The following is a 14,800-nucleotide window of genomic DNA, read 5'->3' as shown; positions in this document are numbered from 1 at the left end:
AACGTAAAGCAAAGAATTTGGCCCTTCTTTGACTGTTAAAAAAAGATCCTTTGAAAATTGACACTGAAAATCCTTTGACTCTGAAAAAAATCAGGTCTGGACTCAGGTTTTGATTTTCAAAAGAAATAGTTTTGAGCCAAACAGTATTGATCGAGGAGAAACATCAAACCAATCTTCTTTATTATTTGAGGCATTATTCACTGACAAACCAGGTTCTAGAATGAGGATTGAGAATTATCAGTGAAACAAAGAATTTTATTAGACTGGACTGTCAAATTGCAGGAAGAATGTGTGAAAACACAGGATAGCCGGCCCTCAACCCCCCATTGCACTTCCTGCCTGAAGGGCCTTGAAACGGGACCAGCACTGCCGGTTTGGACTTTAAGCGTCTAGTACTGTATCATATATCTTTTTTTTTGCTGTCAAATCGGAAACTGTGGAACAGTAAAATTGCTAAATTTGAGCCATGATAGTCCACAATCCCAAGCCACTGGGAACACACGATCCTAATTGTCAGTGGAACAGTATTTTCATTATCTGAATCATCAGTGGAACAGCAAAATTATAATCCATATTTTGATTTTATAATTGATTTGTCAGGCCTTTGGTTAACTTTGCCAACTGAACCTGACAGGTTCCACAACCTTTCCGTATTAGGATTTCGGCCTTGTGCTGGTTTGAGGATAGTTTTTCAATCTAACGCCGAAAATGAACACCAGACGAACATGGTTCAGCCGTTGTTCTAAAATATTTACTCAGGAATTGGGTAGCTGACCAAAAGCTAAGTTTTAATTTGTGGAGGCTAGTATTTTTCGATTATAGAAACATGGATAGTATAAACCTCTTGACATACATCTATCTGATGGTGCGGTTTTCATTAAGACGCTTGACTTTCCGGATTTTTTCCCTCTTTTTTGAAAATCAGGCAAATTTTCTCAGGCTCGTAGAAGCCTAAAAACCCAATTTTTTTGACGTATCAATTGTTATCAAGATTTCGTTTTTTAGAGTTTCGATTACTGTTGGTCCGACTCACTCCTTACTTACAGTTCGTTACAGGGCCTTCACTTTAATGCTAGATCCGCACTAAAACCCCATCGTTCATGTAGACCCAGGAGAAAAAAGATCCAGTGTTGGACTTCAGAGCATAACTTCCACTATTCCCAGTTTTTTTTTATATGTATTTGTAGCGGACCTGGGTGGAAATCGAAAAACAAGAAAAATGCACTACACATTCTTCAAGTCAAAACAGTAATGTAACCTGTACCGTTGGTAAAGAGCGACGCCACTCCCATGTATTATGGCTTCTTATCTTGTCCTCCAGCGACATCCAAGCCTATTTGATCACAAATTCATCGATTTAGTGGTCGTTTAAAATTACAAAACAGAGTGAAGTGTTTTGGAGACCTCCCTGAAAGAAAATTCGTCTCCCCGATTCCCTGATGATCAGAGTTCCAAAACCAAAGATTTTCATAGATTCCATCCAAACTTTATGGATGGGTCAAACAATTGTGCTTAACGCAATTTGGACAAACAGCTACCCAATTCCTGAGTAAATATTTTGGAACAACGGCCGAACCATGTTCGTCTGGTGTTCATTTTCGGCGTTAGATTGAAAACTATCCTCAAACCAGCACAAGGCCGAAATCCTAATACGGAAAGGTTGTGGAACCTGTCAGGTTCAGTTGGCAAAGTTAACCAAAGGCCTGACAAATCAATTATAAAATCAAAATATGGATTATAATTTTGCTGTTCCACTGATGATTCAGATAATGAAAATACTGTTCCACTGACAATTAGGATCGTGTGTTCCCAGTGGCTTGGGATTGTGGACTATCATGGCTCAAATTTAGCAATTTTACTGTTCCACAGTTTCCGATTTGACAGTAAAAAAAAAAAGATACATGATACAGTACTAGACGCTTAAAGTCCAAACCGTCAGTGCTCATCCCGTTTCAAGGCCCTTCAGGCAAGAAGTGCAATGGGGGGTTGAAGGCCGGCTATCCTGTGTTTTCACACATTCTTCCTGCAATTTGACAGTCCAGTCTAATAAAATTCTTTGTTTCACTGATAATTCTCAATCCTCATTCTAGAACCTGGTTTGTCAGTGAATAATGCCTCAAATAATAAAGAAGATTGGTTTGATGTTTCTCCTCGATCAATACTGTTTGGCTCAAAACTATTTCTTTTGAAAATCAAAACCTGAGTCCAGGCCTGATTTTTTTCAGAGTCAAAGGATTTTCAGTGTCAATTTTCAAAGGATCTTTTTTTAACAGTCAAAGAAGGGCCAAATTCTTTGCTATACGTTTTCTTCTTCCCAGATACAACTGACCAAAGTGAATCGAGTTTTGGGATTGGGTTCACCTTTTTAAACTATATAATTACACCTCTAGAGTACATCTCGTTGAAACCTCCTTCTGTTTTTGCTGGCAGCTTGGTTATCATTCACGTCTGGCTTTAACCTTAATCTTAAAGAAATCTTGTTGCGTTGTCTGGGACGAAGACAGGCAAAACTGCTAACAACAACAGATTACAGTGCTAGCTGTGTCTCTTTTTGCACACCTCATTGGAAAAAGACTTTTTTTTTTATTAAGAGGCTTTAGTAAAATGGACACTTGGTAGAAGCTCATATTGACTGAAGGTGAAGGGAAACATGACTGAAGTTGACTGAAGGTGAAGGGACAAATTCAAATATAACCATTGAGTTTAAAAAGCTTAATAGAAGATTTAGATCCACTCATGAATAAATATCGGAATTAAATTGGAATAAATACAATTAATAAGAATCAAGCAAAGTAAAATGAAGCAACTAGAAAGTTGGCTATTAATTTCTTACTTACTTGGACTATTTACTAGTAATTTTTTGACTAGTATCAAAAAGTGAAAGAAACTGGCGATACCTATACAAAAAAAAAAAAAAAAAAAAAAAAAAAAACGCGCCCTGACCTCTACCTCTTGGGGGGTGTAGAAATGAGGTTTTTTAAAAGTAGTATATGCGCATATAAAATGAATGGATTAATTGGATTCTCATTATAATCAAACCTTCAGTACAAGGGTCGGTGTATTAAAAAATAAACAAATAAATAGATATTAATGCACTAAATCCTCATGGCTGGATGGAGTGAATATGGATAAAGTAAAGTGCCGCTGTACGGTTGATAGTGTAAGGACACTTTTTTTTACGGACAAGAGTCATCTTGTAAGTTTTAATGCAAAGTTTCGACTAAATTGGTCGTTATGTTTCTGCTAAACAAAAAAAAACAAGTTTTTTCAATTGAAAGTAAGGAGCGACATTAAAACTCAAAACGAACAGAAATTACTCCGAATATGAAATGGGCTTTTCCTCCTCAGCACCCCGCTCTTTACGCGAAAGTTTGACTCTTTCTCTTAACACTACTTTTTAAAACAGTGAAAAACTTTAGCGTAAAGAGCGGGGCACTGAAAAGGAGAAGCCCCTTTAATATACGGAGTAATTTCTGTTCGTTTTAAGTTTTAATGTCGCTCTTTACTTTCATTTAAAAAAACTTTTTTTTTGTTTAATTTCTAGACGTTTTTGAGTTAATGCATGTTTTGATCTTGGCTCTCCGCATATATATAATTAAAACTAAATTTGCATAAACTTTTTTTTTTGCTAAATGGCTTTCTCATAGTGTTGATCGGAAGATTTTGAGAAAAAAGGAGCAAGGGAGGAGACCTTGTTGCCCTCCAATTTTTTATTACTTTAAAAGGCAACTATAACTTTTAATTTTTTAAGAACATTTTCATAAGTAAAAAGTATACGTAACTTAAGAATTAACTTACGTAGCGAACTTCTATATTCGTATGTTTTTTTGCTTATATGAGGGGGCTCACCCCTCGTCGATACCTCGGTCTTTACACTAAAGCTTAAATTTTGTCCCAATTCCTTAAGAATGACTCCTGAATCACAAAGGCCATAGAATAAATAGTTGAAATTACTAAAAAATACTTTAGCGTAAAGAGCGCGGTATTACGAAGAGGTAAACCCCTCATATCCGTCATAATTTCTGTTCATTTTAAGTTTTAATGCTGCTCCTCACTTTCAGTAGAAAAAAATTTTCTTATTTTTTTTTTCATTGTTTTTTTTTTAAATAATGCTAGAAAATCCCGCGCCTCCTTCATTGAAAGTATTTTCCCCCAGGAGAAGTTCCTCCATGGAAAGATCCTCTCAAGTAACCCCCCCCCCCAAACCAAAAAAATCCTCCTAAAAACGTCTGTACACTTCCCAGTAACCATTACTATATGTAAACACAGGTCAAAGTTTGTAACTTGCAGCCCCTCCCACGGGGGCTGCAGGGTAGAGTCTCTGAACTCTACTTTTTAATGCAGTAAAAACAATTTAGCGTAAAGAGCGGACTGTAGGAGAGTAAGTCGACCCCAAAGACATAGTTATTAGGTATTTTGACTATATTGAATAAAATGGCTATCTCAGAATTTTGATCCGGGGATTTTGAGGGGAAAAAAGCGTGGAAGGGGGCTTAAGTGCCCTCCAATTTTTTTGGTCACTTAAAAAGGGCACTAGAACTCTTAATTTCTGTTAGAATGAGCTCTTTTGTGAAATTCTAGGACCAATGAGTCGATACGATCACCCCTGGAAAAAAACAAAAAAAACAAATAAACACGCATCCGTGATTTGTCTTCTAGCAAAAAATACGGAATTCCACATTATTGTACGTAGGAGCTTGGAACTTCTACAACAAGGTTCTCTGATACGTCGAATCTGATGGTGTGATTTTTTTTAAGATCGTATTACTTTTAGGGGGTATTTCCCACTATTTTCTAAAATGAGGCAAATTTCCTCAGGCTCGTAACTTTTGATGGGTTAAAATTAATCTTGATGAAACTTATATATTTAAAATCAGCATGAAAATGCGATTCTTTTGATGTAATAATTGGTATGAAAATTCCATTTTTTAAGAGTTTCGATTACTATTGAGCCGGGTCGCTCCTTACTACAGTTCGCTACCACGAATTGTTTGATAAATAGAACTATATCTAAGTCAGCTATATTTAGAAACCCGACGATAATGGGGATCAAAGACCTAAAAATGCATAAAAGAATATTAGACACAAAAATTTTACCCGTGATAGAATATGGAGCAGAGATATGGGGTGGAGAAACGGTGCAGCAACTGGAGTCCCTTCAGCTCCAGTATTATAAAAGAGTGTTTGGTCTACATCAGACAACTCATTCACAGATTCTGAAAGGTGATATGGGCCTGTTTTCTTTAAAGCTACGTAGGTATATTTTAATGCTTAGATTCTGGTTGAAGTTAACTAAGAGTAATGAAGATAGACCAGTAAGAGTGGCATATGAAGAGATGTTGAAATTTGGTTTAAAAACCTCTTGTCCATCCCAAATTAAATCATTACTAGAAAAAGTAGGAATGCCTTATTTATGGAATAATGGTCTTTGCTCTCGTGATGTACCAACAAATTTAGAAAGCCAGGTACGATTTATATTAGAGAGTCAGGAAATTCAGCATTGGCAAGGGCTGTTTTTTGATTCTACAACCCTACAACATTATAATCAGGCAAAACCTAGTTTTGGGGAGGAAGTTTATTTTAAATTTAATTTACCGGCTATGATTCTACGTCTTTGGATTCAGCTTAGGACAAATTGTCTTCCAATCCAGAACAGGCAAAAAACGTTCGACAAAAATAAAACGATAGTTGGTCCTGATAGGCGATATGTTTGTCCCCTTTGTAAAGATGATGATGAAGACTTGGATCATTTTCTCCGTAAATGCCCGGTGCTCTTGGATTTACGGGAAACTTATTTGCATTTGATTAATTTGATGCTTCCGGGTATTCTACAAAATAGTAACCCAACCACAATATTTCGAGTGGGAGTATATATAGATAAATCTTTAATAAGAAGAAAAAGTTTTATATGATTAATTTCTTTTGTAGTTAGATTAGGTACTTTTTGCGTTGAATCCTGTTTTTTTTTTTGTGCGTGTTCGTACTGTTGTTACTTTCCTTGCTTGTTTGTTATTTATTTATATTTTTGTGTGTATATGGCCCACGGGTTTTTGAAATACACCTATCTATCTATTTAAAAATTTGTAATTTGTCCTTATTGGTTAAATTAAACACAATAAAATTGTATGTTTTCAGAAAATTCTTATAGGCCTACCTTATTTTTCCTTTTTTTTATTTTTGTTTACTATGAACCCGAAACAATTTTGACGAAAATAATTGCTATCCTACATATAAAAAAAAAAAACAAAGAACATTTTTGGACACAACTTCTGACCGAATTACTGATGTGGTCTGCGCATGTTGTCATTCATTGCACATACACCACCCATCACAAGTTTCATCCTTACTTTAAGCTGAAAACTTTTCAGATTTATTTTTTCATTGTTTTTTTTTTTTTTGAATAATACTAGAAAATCCTTCCATGGAAATTCTCTTCCCCCATGAGAAATTCCTCCATGGAAAGATACCCCCACGTAATCTCCTCCTCTCAACCTCTCCCCCCAACCAAAAAAAAATCTCCCTGAAAACGTCTGTACACTTCCCAATAACGTAAACACTTACCATACATAAACACTGGTCAAAGTTTGTAACTTGCAGCCCCTCCCACGGGGACTGTGGGGGAGTAAGTCGTCTTCAAAGACATAATTATCAGGTTTTTCACTATGCTGTATAAAATGGACATCTCAGAATTTCGATCCACTGACTTTGGGAAAAAAAGAGTATGGGAGGGGGACTAGGGGCCCTCCAATTTTTTGGTCACTTAAAAAGGGCACTAGAACATTTAATTTCCGTTAGAATGAACCATCTCGTGACATTCTAGGACCATTGGGGTGATAAGATCACCCCTGGGAGAAAAAACAACAAAAAAAACAAATAAATATGCATCCGTGATCTATCTTGTGGCAAAAAATACAAAATTCCACATTTTTTAGACAGGAGCTTGAAACTTCTACAGCATGGTTCTCTGATACGTTGAACCTAATGGTTTGATTTTCGTTAAGATTCCATGACTTTTAAGGGGTGTTTCTTCCTATTTTCTAAAATAAGGCAAATTTTCTGGGGCTCTTAACTTTTGATGAGTATAAGTAAACTTGATGAAGCTTTTATATTTAAAATCAGCATTAAAATGCGATTCTTTGATGTAACTATTGGCATCAAAATTCCGTTTTTTAGAGTTTGGTTACTATTGAGCCAGGTTGCTCCTTATTTACAGTTCGTTACCTCGAACTGTTTGAAAATACAAAATTTCACACTTTAGCACATGGGAGCCTGAATAGGGTTCTCGTATTCACTGAATCTGATAATGCGATTTCAAAGATTTTTAAGATTCCTTGACTTTTGGGGGGAGGGGTTGTTCCTCCCCTTTTTCGAAATTCAGGCAAGTTTACTCAGGCGCATAACTTTTGATGGATAACACTAAGCTTAATGAATCTTAAGCTTAATAAATCTCATGCAGAATAAGCATTTGACAGATAGCACTAAGCTTACATATTTGGAATCAACAAGCCAACTCTTTTGATATATGTATTGAAATCAAAATTCTGTTTTTTAAAATTTCTTTTACTATTGAGCTGTGTCGTCCTTACTTTCGGTTTGTTACCAAAAACTGTTTGAAACAGATGAAACTTGTGATAGGTGGTGTATGTGCAATGAATGACAACATGTGCAGACCACATCAGTATTTTGGTCAGAAGTTGTGGCCAAAAATGTTCTTTGTTTTTTTTTAATGTAGGTTAGCAATTATTTTCGTTAAAATTGTTTCAGGTTCATAGTAAACAAAAATAAAAATAGGAAAAATAAGGTAGGCCTATAAGAATTTTCTGAAACAATACAATTTTATTGAGTTTAATTTAACCAATAAGGACAAATTACAAATTTTTAAATATTTACCTATATATAATTCTATTTATCAAACAATTCGTGGTAGCGAACTTTAGTAAGGAGCGACCTGGCTCAATAGTAACCAAAACTCTAAAAAATTGTATTTTGATACCAATTATTACATCAAAATAATCGAATTTTAATGCTGATTTATATAAGTTTCATCAAGATTAGTCTTACCCATCAAAAGTTACGAGCCTGAGAAAATGTGCCTCATTTTAGAAAATAGTGGTAAATACACAGAAGAAAGCCTTCTTCACAGAAGAAGCCTTTTTCCTTTATTTCGTTGTTCAACTCCCTTGCCAGTTTAGCCCTAAGAAGATGTGTATCTTAATTGCTTTTTCACCTTCTTTTTTTTTTCAGGCAGCTAAAAGTTCCACCTAGTGCAAACTGGACACTGATCTTTCTTGGGAACATGAAAAGATCTGTTCATTGTTATGAACCCTTTTCTTGATGCATCCAGATACAGCCTGGTTGAATTTGTTCGACATTAATGGGAATCAACCGCAGCGAAACTTTCAATGTGCTTTCTGATAAAATAAATTTGTTCCTGAGTTACTCTGTTTCTTTTTTGAAGATCTGGGAGCTTGTTTCAGCTCTTTTATCTGAAGAATACCCCAGAGGTTCTCATAACACAGTTTCTGACAGACTTTTCTCTTTCCAAGCAGTCTTTCAAGCTCCCAGTAATTGCTGACAGATTTTTAAATTTCTTCCTCTGGTGTTTTCCCACTGGCTTTTTTTAGTTTTCTGTGACGAGTTTCCTTCCCCTGCAGCCCTCTTCCTTGTAAGGTGTTTCTTTTGAAGTGGAAGAGACCACCACCACCTCAACCACTTGTTCTTCAGTGTCAAAAACTAAGTGAGAGCTACCATGGCTGAAAGATGCATTTTCTGTTACAAGTACTGCATTGGGTATACCTGGGCATACGACCCATTTCTATCATTTCTTCTTGACTAGAATCATAGTTTTCAGGCTCGAGCTCAGGACGCCAATCACCATCTCTGCCACCTGACAGGTCTTCATCTGATATGTCATTGAGTTGGTCCAAAATGTCTTCGGTCGATAACGCTCGGCAAGTCATAGAAAATTCCTGTAATGGCAAATTTAGGTTAGTTTGAAAAGAAAAGTTGGAAATTTACTACTTCTTCTCCACTCACTTAATTTAAAATAAGGGAGAGTCTCAATGTTTTGAAAACTCGGTTGGCTTATGTGCATAATGAAATGAGTGGGGGACAGGCACTTCTTCATTTGTTCCTTGATGTGAGTACACCCACAGGCCAGCTCGGTTTCCTGAATATTGACTCAGACTACTATTAAGAGCTCCCCTTTACTGCAGTATACGAAGTAAGCAAGAGACGAAGTTCCAGTTTGTAACAATAAGCAAGCAATGGTAAAATCGAAGGTATTTTTGTTCACAGCCTATAGAGGTTTTGCTAGGCTAACTAACACGCATTCTAAAACATTTGTAGGTACTCCTTATCTTACATTTTCACATTTTTTTCGGGTGAAATGCAATATAATTGGACGAAACAGAGGTATTAGTACAGACTAGTACAGAGGTACTAGTCAGGCATTATGATTTTACCCAATCTTCTCATGTAGGAAACCACATGCATTGTTCGGTTATTCAAGATAAAACAAAAACTAAATTACCTCTTACCTTGGATTTCTTTCTGCTAGCCCAGAATTTATTGAAAAAACTCCTTTTCAAGCATAATATTGTGGACTGTGAAGGAAACGTTGGAACTTAATAATAGACGTAACTGACACGATCTGATAAAAACTGATCCACTTAAAGGTCGTAACTACCACTTTTGACCTTTAGATGGGATTATAAGACACAAAATTGATTATGGACCCATAGCATATGGTTGTTGTGCAAAGACCAGCTGCAAAAAGTTGAAACATCTCAAAATGACTTAATCCGCCTCATATTTGGTTTAGGTAATCTAAAATTAATATGTTTCTGCTTAAAGGGAGTGGCTTATCGACAATAAGAGGATGAAAAAGGTTTCTTCTAATTCATTCCATGATGTCTTAATTATTCAGTTTCAGTTTCAGTTCATTCGGGTTTATTAAAAAAAATTATAACAGTCATAACATACTTAATCTCTCATCTCTATTCAAAAACTGCATGCTGAGTCCCATATCACCTCAAAAATAAATACGCACTATGGCTCTCCCTCCACTTCTCGATATAACCATGGCCCCTACAAAAAAAAACATTCTTACACGTCCCCACCTCTTCATCCAGGAGCGAACCACTCCAACCCCCACAAAAAAAACTCAATAATAGCTAAAATCACTTTTCTAATTAGATTCTTTATTCAAATTAAACTAATTCAAAACAAGACAATTTTTTAATCTCTTTTTGAAAGAACCAAGGGAGCTCCTACCTCTCAGTTCAAGTGGTAGGGTATTTTAAGCCTTAGCACAGACGATGTCAGGCGAAAAATCCGACCTCACTGTCGGCGTATTTCGAATATGGATCTGTGCAGATAGTCTTGTAATTGGAAGACGCTGTTCGGATACCAAACAGAATAGATTCCTTCTGAAAGCAAAAACCAAGCAGGAAAGCACAAACAGCGATTTCAGCGAGAGATAATCTTCTGTGTGTTTGATGATCTTCAAGGCATTCTTGTGGATGGAATCCAGTTTTTTCAGATGGGATTTGAATGTTGATTGCCATACCATTGCGCAATACAGTAAGTGGGGTCTAATGAGTGCATTGTAGAGAAGGGTAAGGGTTTTACGTGGGAATGTTTGCTTCAGTTTCTTCATGATACCCAGATTCCTTGAAAGCTTTAATTCTACAGCATGGATGTGAGGAAGGAAAGAAAGGTTTTCATCTACTATTACTCCTAAATATTTTGCACATCCATTTACTGGTCGTTGAACCTTTCCACGAGACGTCACAATTCCTGTTCTTTCTGGGTTAAGGGTTTCTACCCTAGAAAATAGTAGGATGCAAGATTTTTCTACATTGATGACAAGTTTTTTGGCATCCATCCACAGATAGGTCTCTTCTATGATGTTTTCAAGCTTCCGCTGGAGTGAAGGCATATCAAGTCCGCAGCAGGTAATTGTAGTGTCGTCAGCGAATGCTATAAGTTCATCTTGCTCGTTAGTAATGTCCTCAGATGTTTGATCAAAGCATAGGTTAGAGCATTTTTGGTCTTCATGATTCGGATTAAGAATACGAGTTAGGTCATTTACATGGACTAAAAACAAAAGAGGACCGAGGATTGATCCTTGGGGCACACCAAATTTCACAGTAGTGTCGTTTCTTGGGTCGTCACCAATGTAGATGCACCTATTTTGAAGGTAAGATTCAAACCATTGAAGGGCTATCCCTCTCATTCCAATATGTTGCAGCTTTCCCAGTAAGATTGTATGATCCATGCTGTCAAATGCTTTCTTGATGTCAATCAATATAGCAGCTGGCAGAAGACCTGAGTCAAGTGCTCTGTTGATGAATAAGCTTAAGGATGCCAGAGCATCTTCTGTTGAATGACCAGGTCTGAAGCCGAACTGACGACTATTAAAAAATCCTTTTTTTTCGAGAAACTGGTAAAGTAGTCTTTGTAAGGGTTTTTCAAAAACTTTTGAAAAAACAGATAATATGGATATGGATCGGAAGTTTGATGGATCGTCATGTGGGCCACCTTTATGCAGAGGGATTATTCTTGCTTTTTTTTAGAATCGAAGGAAAAACACCACTTCTTAGAGACAGGTTTATCAAATAAGTTAATGGCTCTAGGATAGAAGGGAGGACTGCTTTCAGGGCTTTCGTGTGTATCCGGTCAAATCCAGATGCTGATATGCCTTTCAAGGTCTTCACAATTAGCTCTACTTCAGTTGATGTCACAGGAATTATTGCCATTGATTTGGTGCATGCTGAGCCAAGGTAATGCTTGTAGGGTTTGTGGGGACTTTTCGCAGAATTAGATGTAATTCCTCCTATCCTTGCGAAAAATGTAGGCTACTGAGTTCTTTTGCAACCTGAGTGGGTTCCGTAACAGCATCCCCGTTGACAAAAAGTCTGGAAGGCAATTCTGCTTTCTTATCATTTGGTCGCAAAACCGAATTAATGACCTTCCAGACTTTTCGTCCATCCTTCCCACTTTCAGATATTTTATTATTCACATAAATTCTTTTTGCTTTCCTCAGAACTGAATGAAGGCATTTCTTATACGTCTCATATCTCTCTAGGTTTTCTCGGTTTGGGTGGTTTCTGTAATTTGCCCATAACTTATTTTTCTTATTTATGCATATGAGTAAGCTTTCGGTAACCCATGGACATATTGGTGTATTTTTTCTTCCACAGTTTCTTGGTTTCTCTTTAAAACAACATGCTTTATATGCAGCTACAAACGCATTGTGGAAAATTTCAAAACCTTCGTTCACAACTTCATTTGCTAGGACACTGTCCCAAAAAACTTTTTTTAACTCATCATTTTTAATAGTTCCAGATTCTCCTCTTTAAGATTAATTACCTGTAGACCCTGGTTAGTTCTTACGAGTGGAGTTGGCATCCTCGCCGTGTTGAAGATAGTGTGTATAGGAAAATGATCAGATGTGTCGCTGGTGATGACTGATACCTTCGCCGGACATAATGTAGAAAAAATGTTGTCAATCAGTGAGTGTGTACTTTCTGTTACTCTGGTTGGAATTGTAATTGAAGGGTAAAGATTAGACCCTGACATAATAGTGAGAAGATCCACTGAGCTATTTCTTAGAGGAAAGGCTAGACTAATGTTAAAATCAACCATGATGATCACATCTTGGTTCTGGTTTCCTATCAGCTGTAAAATCTGAGTTAGTATATCCATAAAAGCAGAAACAGAACCAGAGGGTGAGCGATATATTTCTCCAATCAATATCTTTTTCTTAGAAGGCCCATGTAGCTCAAGGAAAAGGGATTCAAAAATGCCTTCAATATTCCGGCTCAGTTGATTGTTAATATGCACAGCATATTCATTCCTCGCATAAATAGCCAATCCTCCTCTGCGAGATTCCTTTGTATGTAGAAAATTTGATTTATAGCCTGGGATATCTAGGAGGCTATCCGTTTGTCCTGTAAGGAATGTCTCACATAATCCAATTATGTTGGGTTGCAGTTGGTGGCACAATGAAGTTATTTCCATAAACGACGAACATAATCCTTGACAGTTAAGTTGAAGCACAGAGAACTGAGATTCAGAGTGCCCCTTGGTTAAATCTATTAAATCAACATATTTACTTCTAGGATAATTAATTTCACTAAATAACGGCAAATCATCTTCATTACTTATTTTTTCATCAAAAATTTTCTCCAAATCCAAAAAGAATTCTCTAACTTTTTTAACCGGTTATAATTTTTTGGCAATGACGAAGTGATTAGCCCCCGGGATGAAGAATAGGAACTCATTACTTACCTAATAGTTTCCAGGGGACAAGACCATATCTTGAAGTGAAGCAAAAGCCATGAGAAATACACACACCCGTAGGAACTTTTTTTGAACTCTGAAAGAGAAAAACAAAACAAAGAAAATGGAATAACATGGATAAAAAAAAAAGCACTGAAATACACATTTTAGACCGAAAAATGTAAGCAAGCGGCAATCAACTTGTAATGACAACTACATATGAAGGAGAAAAAATATAAAATATATAGAAAAATTAAGGAATGTTCAAGAACTTAATCAACATCCGACCGTGGCAAGGATGGGGGAAAATCAACATAGAAATCTAATCAATTGGCAATCAACTTATACTGACAAAACTTATGAATGAAAGGAACACACACAATTATGACTCTGAGTCTAATTTCTCAGGTTGGATAGTTGGCACTTTAACTGGGTCAAAGCATTCATCTAGATATTTCGCCCATTGTGAATTTTTAGACTTTTTAACATCCAACCACATTCTGACGCCTCGTTGTACAAGACGAGTTTCTGCAACTTTCTCAGCTGTCACTTTAGATGTTTTTAGCTTATACCCTAATGACAAAAGTTCCTTTCTTCTTTTACCAAGCTCCGCTGGTAGGTCCGTCGATATACTGAGCCCCGTCTTCTTAAGTTTTCAACCTTTTTTCGCTGTGTCCCACTTCGGAGGCTCAGAACACTCTCTGGTTCTGGTCGACTAGATTTCTTTGAAATACGATAAATGGCACTCAACTTGAGACATAAGATCTCTACATGGTGTCAGAAGTGGGATCTTGAACAGCAAAGATGGATGGAGTTGCCCCTCCAGCAATCAACTGGGAGTCTGAAAATCTTGATGAAGAATGGTCAAAGTTTGAAGAACATGCAAGACTTATGTTTCTAGGCCCTCTCTCTGGTGAATTGGAGAAGATTCAGTGTGCCTATCTACTTATACGGATTGGCGAAAAAGGAAGAGACATCTTTAAAACTTTTGACATTGAAGCAGACGATTCAAATAAAATCGAGCCTTACCTTCTGAAATTTCGTGAGTATGCTGCTCCAAAAGAAATGACCAGAGACAAAATCGTCTGCGGAATCAGAAATCCAAGAATACGAGAGAACTTCTAGCTGACGGCAACAGCCTAACACTTGAAAGAGCAGTAGAAGTTTGTAGGATCTATGAGACGACCCAAGCACAGCTGAAATCATTTGACAACAATTCCCACCATCCTCCAATCAAACAGGAAGTGGATGTAGTATACCGGAAACAACCAAAACCAGCAGACGCAAGACCAAGAACAAAAGGCACAGAGTGCTACTTCTGTGGAGGAATCTATGGCCCTGGACACATCTGTCCTGCCAAAGGGAAAACATGCTCAAAGTGCAGAAAATTAAACCACTTTGCAAAAGTATGCCGCATCAAAGTCGCGAATGCTATCGAAAATGACGAACAGAGCCGAATAGCAGAAACTGCTGAAGAAGATGAAATACTGCTATATGCTGTACAGCAAGATGA

Source organism: Artemia franciscana, chromosome 4 (assembly GCF_032884065.1).
Source record: "Artemia franciscana chromosome 4, ASM3288406v1, whole genome shotgun sequence".
Taxonomy (NCBI): Eukaryota; Metazoa; Arthropoda; class Branchiopoda; order Anostraca; family Artemiidae; genus Artemia; species Artemia franciscana.
This window is presented reverse-complemented; position numbering follows the sequence as displayed.